Genomic DNA, 12,156 nt, shown 5'->3' with positions numbered 1-12,156 from the left:
GTGGCGCTAGTGTAGCAAACGATGTAAGTTACAAAGTAATTTTTATTCAGTGTTTATGTTGACTAGCACTAAATAAAAATTACACTCAACTTTTTATATTTATTTATGAGTTTTAGTGTACCTCAGTTTTTTTTATAATTGTATTAGGAGAACACACTGAAATTATTGCGCTGACGCCTGTGCTGCCACTGCTCGACGTTTTTTTTTTTTTTCGGCGCAACTAGGTTCGCGTTCGCACTACTTACTCATTTTCATATGGTCTGTGGTTGGCGAGCACATGGACGTGCGAGCTTGTGAGCTATGTTTTGATCGTGTGTGTGTGTCGCAGATTTGCGTTTCTACTTATTCGTGATGAAGGTTAGTGTATATTTATCTTTATGGAGCGCGAAGTAGTTGTGGATTTTGCTGCTGGGTGGAACAAACACATCGTAAACACGTCTTCAGCTATCTGCAAGCCTGTTCGCTCGTCGGACAAAGGACTGTGCATGCATCAGCGTGCAGGTGAGTGGCATTTCCAGCAACATTTAATGCTCTTACAATACATTGTTGAGTGGTTGCGCTATTGAAAGAGAAATGATTTGCTCTTATTCACCGTATCCATTGTTAGCCGTATCGGACTAAATTACCTCTATTACCGCCTGCATACCCTCTTGCTTCCCCTGTCACCACTGCAGTGCCAGTGTACTTTTGCAGTTAAAAGTTCATTTCCGCAACACTACCTCGCTTGAAAAAACATTGGGGCGGGGTTGTAGCTGCATTCATACTGGCACTTTTCTACCATTGGCTTTATGTAATGTTAACGGCTGAGTGTTGGGGCCTTGGGCCGCATTTTTTAGAGATGTAAAGTGTATGTAAATCAGTAAGTGAACAAATCATTGTCGCATCACTTCACTGGCATAGCCAGGCGGTTGCGCACAGAATTTTTTAGGCCGGGCGTAGGGAGCCCAAATTGACGACCATATTCGCTTGCCCGGCCTATTCAGATAAGCGGACCCCCCCCCCCCCCTCCCCGCACGCCTAAAAAAAAAAAAAAATCTGCCCACATCACTGCGTCACTTGCTTCACCTCTGCGCTGAACGTACTATTTTATAAGCGCACCATCAAGCGAGCAGTTTACATATTGACAGAACAATTGGAGGAGGAATGACCCAAATCTTTCAGATTTCTTTAGTGATGCAAAACCTTAGCAAAACTGAATATTGTAAAAGACAATCATAAATGCTGTATGTTCTCGTTAGCGCTGTCATTATTCTGCATCATGAAATCTTTATGCGCTGTGAAAACTTGGCATGCCGTTGAAGTCACATATCGACGTTAATACCAATCGACGAAAATTTCGACAACCTCAATAACGCCGTTTGGGATTTGCCGCATGCACATAATTAGGCTGATTCCCACTTGGCTGTTCTTAACCTGACTTCACTGCTACCAAATGAAACAATATTTGATGCATGTCTTTTACTTTTTTTTCAGGGATATGACACAAATTTGGTTATACTGCAGATAAAGATGCTCCCAACGATGCTAAAGTACAGAAAGCAAGTGAATTTTGGTAAGTGCAGACTTTTTGTACTACGTATATGAAAGCATCGCTTTTTAGGGGCAAACTGTGCATGTGTTGGCCAGAGAATAGTTCATTATGCCACATGGTTACACTGGCACTGACAATTCGACATGGCTCCGCTGGCCCGTGTGTGTGCTCACACTGTTACCGTTAAGATAAAATGTTTATGTTTTCATTGCAGGTATTGCTGTTTGTACTAAAAAGCCAACTGCCAAGATTTGTTTATGCTGGTACTCCTAAAAGTATGCTTTCTCTATTTACATGGATTTTGGCTTGCACAAAGCATAACACTTGGGCCTAGATTCACAAAGCTGTCCATGCGCAGGCCTTCATAACAGCGTTTCTTGACTTGCCTTTACCCTGTTTTCTGCAGATGTTTCGTGGGTTTAAAAGTGCCACAGCATGTTGACCTCCCCCACTCTGAAATATTCGCGTTCAAAGTTCCGCAAGAGTGGGCTTAACTTTCTTGTGCACCTCTTTGCTAGTCCAAGATACTGAAGTGTTATGCTCTTACTAGAGGTGGCAGTGTTTCTAATGTTTGTATTTCCATCACATTGACCAAGTATGCGATCTTGGCTTGACTGTTAGCACATCCTCAACAAATGTCCTTGTGGCACATGTAGAAGGCAGTACAAAATAAATAGGCAGACATTCACACCGGGAGCTAACTTCTAATAATGCTTTTTTTTTTGGAAACCATGGTGTGCTTATTCCAATTTGTCTAACAAGCAGTAACCTGTTTGGCTGTGAACCAACAAGACGTTGAACTAATAAAAGCTTCACATCTTGTTGCTCTCAAATATATATGTATTGGCAAGCTATCTGTGACACTGTCAAACAAAGAATCAGAATATCTGTGCATGCCTTAAGATATATTGCTTCGTTTACATATCTCGTGGATGTGACTCGTCAACCGAGTGAACAAATGCATCCTAGTTTTCTAAATTTAAAGCATTTTTTGAAGGTAGCACGGTCTACATTTATTTGTCTATAGTTTTGTCCAGCCGTTTGCGTCAGGTACATAGAAATATACTGAAGATTATCATGTAGCCTCTGCAAATGGTTGCTTTCAAGCAGGCTTTGCATGCTTGGCTTGTGCCTACAGGTATTGCACAATTCAAGACGCAGCAGCGTATGATAGAACAGTAGAATCGAGAGCAACTATGTGCACGAGCTAAATAAGTATTTTAACATGAGCGGACAGTACGTGTTATCTGCCACACACATGACCTCATTTAGAATGCCCATTGGTGAATGGGCTCATAGAAATGTCACTCAGCTGTGTATAGGAAACAAGTTAACTGAACCTAAGGGTATCTTTAACTGCTACAAATATGCCTTGTTGAGGTGCTGCACATTTTCTTCCAGAATATTGCTGTCTGAGACATCATGTGAAGAGCGTCTACCACATCAGCATTTATATGGCTTGCCAAGTAACGTTTGGCCGAACCTTCCTTTTTTTTCACATTTCGTTTTGCAGTAGACATCCTAGAATGTAAGCGCTGCTGCAGTGTGTGTGACTCATTGTTATGAATTGATTCTGGCATGTATAACCTCACACTTCTATTTTTTTTCTTGCAGCAATGAGATGCTTCACATATGCCTGCGGTGACGTTCTGCTGCGCTAGCCTGATGGAAACACCAGCTGCGAAACTTGAGTTCTTCAGAATTGGAGAAGTTGCCCTTCTCTCACCAATGATGACACAGACTGCCCTATGCTAGAAATTCAAGATTGTTTTTCCACGGATGACGCAGAAAACCTTTGATGTATTATGGTGTTTGTTTAGTGCTGGCTGTGGTGTGGCGAAGTCTACTTTTACGTGTGGTCACACGTCGCCTCATAAAAAGAACAATAAAGCATTTATTTTCCTTTCAATATTGTCCACTTTTTGTGTTAGAAGCACCCAAGCAGTGCTCTTCCAAGGAGCTCTCGCCATGTGTTAAGCGTGTGACAAGCATACTCGAGATAAATACTCATTTCCCCAAGGAGTAACTGGAAGCATGTGCAGTTGGTTTTCAGAGAGTAACTGCGAACACGTGGGAGGAACGGTAAAGAGTAACTGTTGCTCTTAGAAGAGCAACTGGTGCGAGTAATGGTTGGTCGGCAGGGAGCAACTGGTGGGAGTAACTGTTCATCCCCCGAAGGAGGAACTAAAAGGAGAGCAACGGTTCCTCCCTCTGCAGTTACTCCTTTTAGGAGAGTAATGGGAGTGGCAATGCAATTGCTCCCTGAAAGGAGCAACCCCTATACCCCTGTTGCTCCGTTTTGGCTTAGAGTGTACGTGGGCCTTACGCATTTTGCCTTCTACATGCACGGAAATTCTACCGCCGTGGTCGGGGTCAAACCTACGACCTTCGGAATCAGCAGCGCAGCACCCGTAACTACTGCTCCACCGCTGCGAAGACTGCTGTTAAGCGAGTGTGATCTGGATGCAAAGTAACCGAAGTGGACCGAAAGACAACCTGCTCTCACGGTTAACTGTGGTGGCAGGGAACTGCTGCACAGTGACGCACCCGCGGACCAACTCGGGGCTGTTCGGAGGGTCCGCGCTGTGGCAGAAGGGCTTGGCCTCTGTGTCGCTAGCAGCCAGTATCAGTCCTGGACTGATCCTCAGGACCTTGATAAAGTTCTTCATACCATACCATACCATACCATACCATACCGTAGCGATATGGAGCAAACCTAATGTGTACGATACTCTACCGATTGAGATATACCACACCGGTATGGCGCACACCTAACGTGTACGATGCTCTACCGATTGAGATATGGCGGGGGTAGACCTGGGAACGTCAGCTACAGCGTCACTGGCAACCGTGGAACACTTTTCTTTGTCGGAACACTTTCCTTTTGACAGCTGGCGTCACGTCGCACGTGATTTACTTACGAGTTGGCAGGTGACCCGAAAATTCTCTTGTGCGCCTAAGATTACTCGAAAACCGAAGTCACGCATCTTATCAGTCGTTGCGTAAGAGAGCAAGCAACGCGAGACATGGCATCAGGTGCCACTGCCAAGCGCCGTCTCCATTCGATTCTCTCGAGGTGACGTGCTCTCCTGTTTTGCCGACCAAAGAAGGGCGCTACAACGGCATCGTGTCATTTACGTCACGTGACGTCACATCGGGATTTGTGACGTCTCACGTGACAGCGATGTTCTGGGTCACTCGTTCCGATTCCGATCTGATGAGACATCTGAGGCTTTCACTTCAGCAAACTCCCGTACAAACTCCCGATGTTGCCTGACGGCACATCGTCTGCTGAAACCATACCATCCTTACAAATTAACTAGAAAAGAGGAACGTACCGATCAATAGTTCTTTTTTCAATATAACCTAACGAAGCAAAGAGAGATATAGGGGCTAATCGGTTAGTTTTGATAGCGTTACGGCAGAGTGCTTCGGAATTCTCGTGCGATCGCCAATACACGCCAATCGAGAGAGGGATACCCTTTATCACTTGTGTGGGCGCTTATCGTGGGCGTGATTTGCATTCTTCGAATGTGGTATATTCACCAAGTATTGAGGGCGTAACACGAAAGGTTCTATTAACTTACAAGTTACCGCGCATCGACCATCATCGACGTGACCTATCGGTGTCTCACGAGTAGTTGCCGAGTCTTTCCCAAGCTCCGTGGTGATGATTGCGATTCGAGGTGGGCTAACGTCAAGCGCTCAATCATGTTTGCGTCGCCGAATAAACCGCGGGGAACATACAAAGCCGCTAATTTTCCGCGCACAAATTTATGATCAGATTCATAATGAATACCTTGGGAATTAAATGTTCATTTTTTTTCCTTAAATTTCATGCCAAAACTTCGGAATTTGGCATGTTGTGTGACGGAACAAGCTTCACGGTACCTTAAAGGTTGTGGTACAATGCCGAACTTGATGCGAAGATGGTACAAGGTCCTAATTGGCCGGATAACGTGCAACCCTAGGGCACGTGATTTGGGTCGGCATGAAAACCGCATAAAGTCAGGCTGTCTGTCTAGGTAGATAAACCCGGGGGGTTAGACTATGATTTTGTCTCTAAGAGTCTTAAGGTGAGTGCTTTAACACTGAGGCAGGGGCCATTTTTCTTTCGACAGAAGGTATAGTGCTTGCAGATGTGTCTCTCCAGTTGATCGACCGTATATACAGGTGTCATCAGAAGAGGAGGCATGGTTGGTCAATCCTATAGTGCGGCCTTGGTACGAGGTTCGTATACTATAAGTCAAACCTCGCACAGTGTACAAACTGCAACCGAGACGTATACGCCTGCAGAACTTCACGGTGAGAAACAGACCTCCTCGATGTCTTTACACGTACAAATACACGTCGCGATGTGGCCCCACAGCCTTCCGCCTTCCTCAAACACAAATACACTCGCGGCATTACCGATTCGGCTCACGTTCGGCTCACGACACATGTGTCCTGTTGTTACCGCTGGATCTCGCACACTCACAGCAGAAGCACGAACGCGCACTTCGCAGCCTAACGGCAAGTGCGTCCGTATCGTTATACAGATTATCCGCGACAGTTCATCTTACATTCTCTTACATTCTTATCTTACATTCTCTGCGTCTCAGAATACCTCCAACATGGGTACGGCTTATCGGCTATAGTGAATCGCCATCTTCAGATTGGATTGCTTATAAGAGGACTTTAAACACACGCGTTCTTGGAAACGTGCTTGGGGTTCCATATGGCGGTTCGAGTTTACAGACGCGTGCTTCTATTTGTAGCGCTCTTGTAATCACGCGTTCCTGCTTTGCGCCCTAAATTAGTGTGTGTACGTGTGTGAGAGGGGGTGGGGGGTGGGGAGTGGCGAAGCGGATACATCGTGCACGGAAGGATGGAAGGAAGAGCACCTTACACAAATTCAGTTGGGCGATGGGGGAATATATCCTATGATAGTGCAAGGAAAAAGCCGGATTCCACGCTTTCGTGTGTGGGACAAGATGTTAGATGAATGGATAAGTGACGACGCGGGCAGATGAACTAACTTGACGAAAGGCACTCTGACAAACGCTCAGACAGACAGACAGACAGACAGACAGACAGACAGACAGACAGACAGACAGACAGACAGACAGATAGACAGATAGACAGATAGACAGATAGACAGACAGACAGATAGATAGATAGATAGATAGATAGATAGATAGATAGATAGATAGATAGATAGATAGATAGATAGATAGATAGATAGATAGATAGATAGATAGATAGATAGATAGATAGATAGATAGATAGACAGACAGACAGACAGACAGACAGACAGACAGACAGACAGACAGACAGACAGACAGACAGATAGATAGATAGATAGATAGATAGATAGATAGATAGATAGATAGATAGATAGATAGATAGATAGATAGATAGACAGACAGACAGACAGACAGACAGACAGACAGACAGACAGACAGACAGACAGACAGACAGATAGACAGATAGATAGATAGATAGATAGATAGATAGATAGATAGATAGATAGATAGATAGATAGATAGATAGATAGATAGATAGATAGATAGATAGATAGATAGATAGATAAATAGATAGATAGATAGATAGATAGATAGATAGATAGATAGATAGATAGATAGATAGATAGATAGATAGATAGATAGATAGATAGATAGATAGATAGATAGATAGATAGATAGATAGATTTCGCCTGCACTGACATAAGCACATACTGACGAAAATGTAGAAGCAGAAGGGAATCACAGAAGATGTATCAGTGTTCCGTCGCTGTTTTTGTATGCTAATGAACTTGTTTTTTTTATATGACAGGTTGTGATGATAGTTGTTTGGGCTTTTTCGTGTGGTTGTACTCATGCGTGAGGGGGTTTCAGAACAAAGAGCTTCGGTATAATAAAATTCAGTTGCGAGTGTGCGCTCTTCCGCGAGTCTCTTCTCTCGTCGTCTTTTCAAGCTTGCGCCAACGATGTCTTACACAGAAGGGAGTCACTTGCACACCTGCCATCGTGAGACATCACCTATACAGCCTATTCCACCGAAAGCACAACCGTATTGAGGAGGACGGGCAAGAACAAGTTGGAACGAACACGAGCCTTCCGAGAAGCTGAACACGAACGCTAAAAATAACCCTCTTGAGGATGCCCAACATGGCATCTCTATACTACATGAGAATTTACGATATTTATTTATTTATTTATTTGTAGATACTGCAATCCCACATGAGGGATTATAGCAGGGTGGGAAGTACAATCATAAATATTCCTAGGTGAACAAGAACAAAAATACGGAAGCAAAGTACAGTTCTCGGAATTACAAAAAAAGGGAAAAACTGATATACAAAATTCACGAATACATGATCAAGCATGGCGACAAAATACAATTCAAAATGTACAGGATAATAAATATTCCAGAAACAGAGTCACATACGCAAGGATTGGAAAAAACACGAGTGATAATTCTACACAATTTCAAATATATACACATATATACATACATATACATACACACATATGCACACATATATATTATGCAGTTAAACACAAGGCAAACTTTTCAAGTGATGGCTGTAAAACAACGTCATTAGTTAGGTTGTTCCATTCCCCGACTGTTCTCGGGAAAAATGAATACGTGAAGCAGTTATTGCGTGTTTGAAAGGGCGTAATGGAGAGGTTATGGCGATGCCTTGTCGGATACCCAGAGGAGAAAGACAATAATTTGCTAGTGTCTATCTTATAGTGCTTCTTAATTAGTTGATATAAAAATTTGAGACGAGAAATTCGGTTTCTTTCAGTTATTGGTGGAAGATTAGCTCTCGCTAGCAGTGCACTAACAGATGTGCGACCATAACTGTTGTATATAAAACGGGCTGCCTTTCTTTGTATTTTTTCAATCTTCTTTTTATTAGTCAACGTAAAAGGATCCCATATAACGACTGCATAATCTAAAATGGGTAGAACTGTTGATTTGTACGCCAGCAAGCGCACAGTGGGAGTGGAGTGCTTGAGAACTCTCCTAAGAAATGAAAGTCTTGTGTTAGCACAAGCTGCAACATAATCGATATGTTTATTCCACGTCAAGTTGTTTGTAATGTAAACCCCTAGATACTTGTAATACTGCACCTCAGCAAGGTATACCGGGTGTTCAAAATTAAGCTTTATGATTTTTTTAAAATTAGGCGCTCGAAGGCACGTGAGAACCACTTGTGCAAATAAGTTAAGCGGCCAGGGGGACAGAAAGTTAGATGATAATTATCGCTGTCAGCAGCCCAATTAACTAAAATTTAATAATTAACTTTTTACTGGCTGCGGTAAGTTGGCATGTTTATATTGAAAAAATGTAGGCAGTGGTGTTTGTACACAGTTTCAGTTGGAAGATTTTTTCTAGCACGCCTGTGTTCCGAGATATCCGGCTCCAAAGTTTAATTGTCTTTCGCACGATTACGCATGCAAGAGGGTGAGGGTCCGCGCAAAGCTCCTCCCTAAAGTGACGCATCTGTTGCGTGTGGTGTTTAGTGTGTGAAGAGGGTGGAAGCGTAGGCATAGGTGATAGCAATTACCCTTGCCCTCTTCGGCCGGCGAAATCAAAAATCGAAGAACGCTTGCAACCAGTGTCGTAACACGCAACTGCAGAGCCTCTAACGATAGTGGCAGATACCATGCCGAGATAATGGTGCGAGCGGAGAATCTGGATGCCAGTGCGCGTGCGTAATAATCACTAGAGAAGCATGCGTGGTCGTTGCCTGGGCTACGCGAATAGCGTGACTGCTGATGTCCGAGTACTGTAACTTTTATTGAAACAAGAGCAACAACTCCACCAATAATAACTGAAACAGTTTTATCCTTGCTAACGCATATTTCCTGCTGCTACATAAGCATATTTCGGTCATGCACAAATCTCATCGAAACTCTTCACCTCTCAAGACGTCAATGCCCCAAAAAGTGTTCAAAATGCCTGCCTTCGGCAGCAACGCAAAGCATGAACCGCTGTCGCGTCGACTCGATGACTCGGCGCAGTACTTCTGCAGGAATACTCGCACAGGCAGATGTTATCCTGTCCTTCATGTCATTAACATCGCTGGGCTCTGTTACGTAAACTCGATCTTTAACGTAGCCCCAAAGGAAAAAGTCGAGCGGAGAAAGGTCAGGTGATCTTGGTGGCCAAAACATCGCTCCTGCGCGCCCAATCCACTGTTGTGGAAAACGTCTGTCCAACCAGTTCTTCGCCCTGGTAGAAAAATGTGGTGGTGCTCCATCGTGCTGAAACCATACTTGGCGCAGGTCATTCAGGGAAAGACTGCAGACAAGATCATCAATGACAACACCTAATATTTCTTCTGTGTACATCTTTCCGTTCAAGTTGTCCTCAAAAAAGTGAGGTCCGATGATCCTGTCCCCGAGTATGCCGCACCACACATTCACACTCCAGCGAACTTGATGCTTGTGCTGCCTCAGCCAGTGTGGGTTTTCTTGTGCCCAATAATGGGCGTTGTGAAGATTAACACTTCCATTTCGGCAAAACCGAGCTTCATCAGTCCAAATTATTCTGTGCAAAAAGTCATTTTCTTGATCAGTTTTGATGAGGCCCCAATTGCAGAAGTCAACTCGCCTTTCAAAGTCCGCCTCATTTAGGTCCTGATGAAGGTAAACGTGATATGGATGGAACTTGTGCTTTCTTAAAACATTTGTGACTGTTCCGATGCTGCGACCGCACTGATCGGCAATCTGTCGGATGCTGAGCTCTGGCATCGAGGTTACGCACGCGACAACGTCGATTTCAAAGTCTTCATCGACGATTGCCTTCCTGGTCCGTCTCGGAAGGTGGACAGAGCCTGTTGTGCAGAAGCGTCGAAACAGGTTTGTGAAAGTGGGCCTTGTTGGAAGGGGACGGTGTGGGTGGCGAGACGCGTAAAGCTCCATTGCTAACGAAGCGTTGCCATTCATTTCAGCCATTGCAAGCACCACGTCTACTTTTACTTTGGTAGAATACCTCACGCCAGAAGCAGCCATATTAGCTCGAAAGGACTCCACGTGGATTTCCTTGGTAGACCTTCAATGCAGAGACGCTGTGCTCTAACCGGAGGCACCCTAGTGCAGGACGGTCCTGCTAACGCGTTCACAAGAAGATGTCTCAGTGTGATCTAAAGTCACGAAAAAACGTCGCGAAAAATGGTCTCCTGTTATCGCGTTCATCAGGATCATGCGTAAGGCTCATGGCGCACCGCGCTGTCACATTTTGATTTCGCCGGCCGAAGAGGGCAAGGGTAATTGCTATCACCTATGCCTACGCTTCCACCCTCTTCACACACTAAACACCACACGCAACAGATGCGTCACTTTAGGGAGGAGCTTTGCGCGGACCCTCACCCTCTTGCATGCGTAATCGTGCGAAAGACAATTAAACTTTGGAGCCGGATATCTCGGAACACAGGCGTGCTAGAAAAAATCTTCCAACTGAAACTGTGTACAAACACCACTGCCTACATTTTTCCAATATAAACATGCCAACTTACCGCAGCCAGTAAAAAGTTAATTATTAAATTTTAGTTAATTGGGCTGCTGACAGCGATAATTATCATCTAACTTTCTGTCCCCCTGGCCGCTTAACTTATTTGCACAAGTGGTTCTCACGTGCCTTCGAGCGCCTAATTTTAAAAAAATCATAAAGCTTAATTTTGAACACCCGGTATATTGTTACAGCAATATTGGAACAAGAGGGGCTCTTTTTTGTGTGAAATGCGCATAAATACGGTTTTTTCAAAGTTTATGGGCATCTGCCAACTGTCGCACCAAGATTTAACTTTTTGAAATGCGGCATTTAACTTTATTTGGTCATTAGAATTTTTTACCTCGGAGTAAATAACGCAGTCGTCTGCATAGAGTTTTATGTTAACGGGTATGTCATTCACAATGTCATTGATATATAAAAGAAAAAGAAGCGGTCCAAGTACCGAACCCTGGGGGACGCCAGATTCCACAGAAACCCTCTCAGAGCATTTATCTTTAAATACAACATATTGCTGCCGGCTATGAAGGTAAGATAAAATCCATTTAGTTAACTGCTTGTTTTTGAGTATGTTGTCTAGTTTGAAAATTAATTTTATGTGAGAAACCTTATCAAACGCCTTTGAAAAATCCATAAAAATTGCGTCAGTCTGCTCACCATTATTAATTGTCAATGCAAAATCGTAAACGGTCTGAACTAATTGGGTACAAGTAGAGTAGCCTCTTCTGAATCCATGTTGAGACTCGGATAGGGCATTATGAGCAGTTAGAAATTCCGAAATATGATTATGAACTATATGCTCGAGCAACTTACAAACTGTTGACAATAGTGATATTGGCCTATAATTACTAATTTCATCTTTCTTACCCTTTTTATGAAGTGGTTTCACTTTGGCTGTCCTCCAATCGATTGGCAGCTGTCCTTCTTTCAACGATTTTGTAAAAAGAATGCAAAGATATTTGGCGACCCATTCAGCGTACCTTTTGAGAAAGGCATTGGGTATTTCGTCAGCACCACCAGATTTTTTTACATCAAGTTTCAAGAGCATGTTGAAAATTCCCTTTTCACTTACGGTAATGTCAGGCATCGGCGGTAATGGTGACACAAAATTAGGCAGTTTG

General features: G+C 43.7%; 1 long non-coding RNA gene across 1 annotated transcript; it reads left to right on the top strand.

Moving 5' to 3' along the window:
• Positions 1-522: 522 nt before the first annotated feature.
• Positions 523-3,440, top strand: LOC142767369 (uncharacterized). Its single transcript, XR_012884840.1, has 2 exons — positions 523-1,806; positions 3,146-3,440. It is a non-coding gene; the product is annotated as an uncharacterized LOC142767369 (long non-coding RNA).
• Positions 3,441-12,156: the final 8,716 nt, after the last annotated feature.

The sequence above is a fragment of the Rhipicephalus microplus genome, chromosome 7, assembly GCF_043290135.1.
Source record: "Rhipicephalus microplus isolate Deutch F79 chromosome 7, USDA_Rmic, whole genome shotgun sequence".
In the NCBI taxonomy this organism is placed as follows: Eukaryota; Metazoa; Arthropoda; class Arachnida; order Ixodida; family Ixodidae; genus Rhipicephalus; species Rhipicephalus microplus.
The sequence above is the reverse complement of the archived record's forward strand: the minus strand, read 5'-3'. Positions and strand labels throughout refer to the sequence as shown.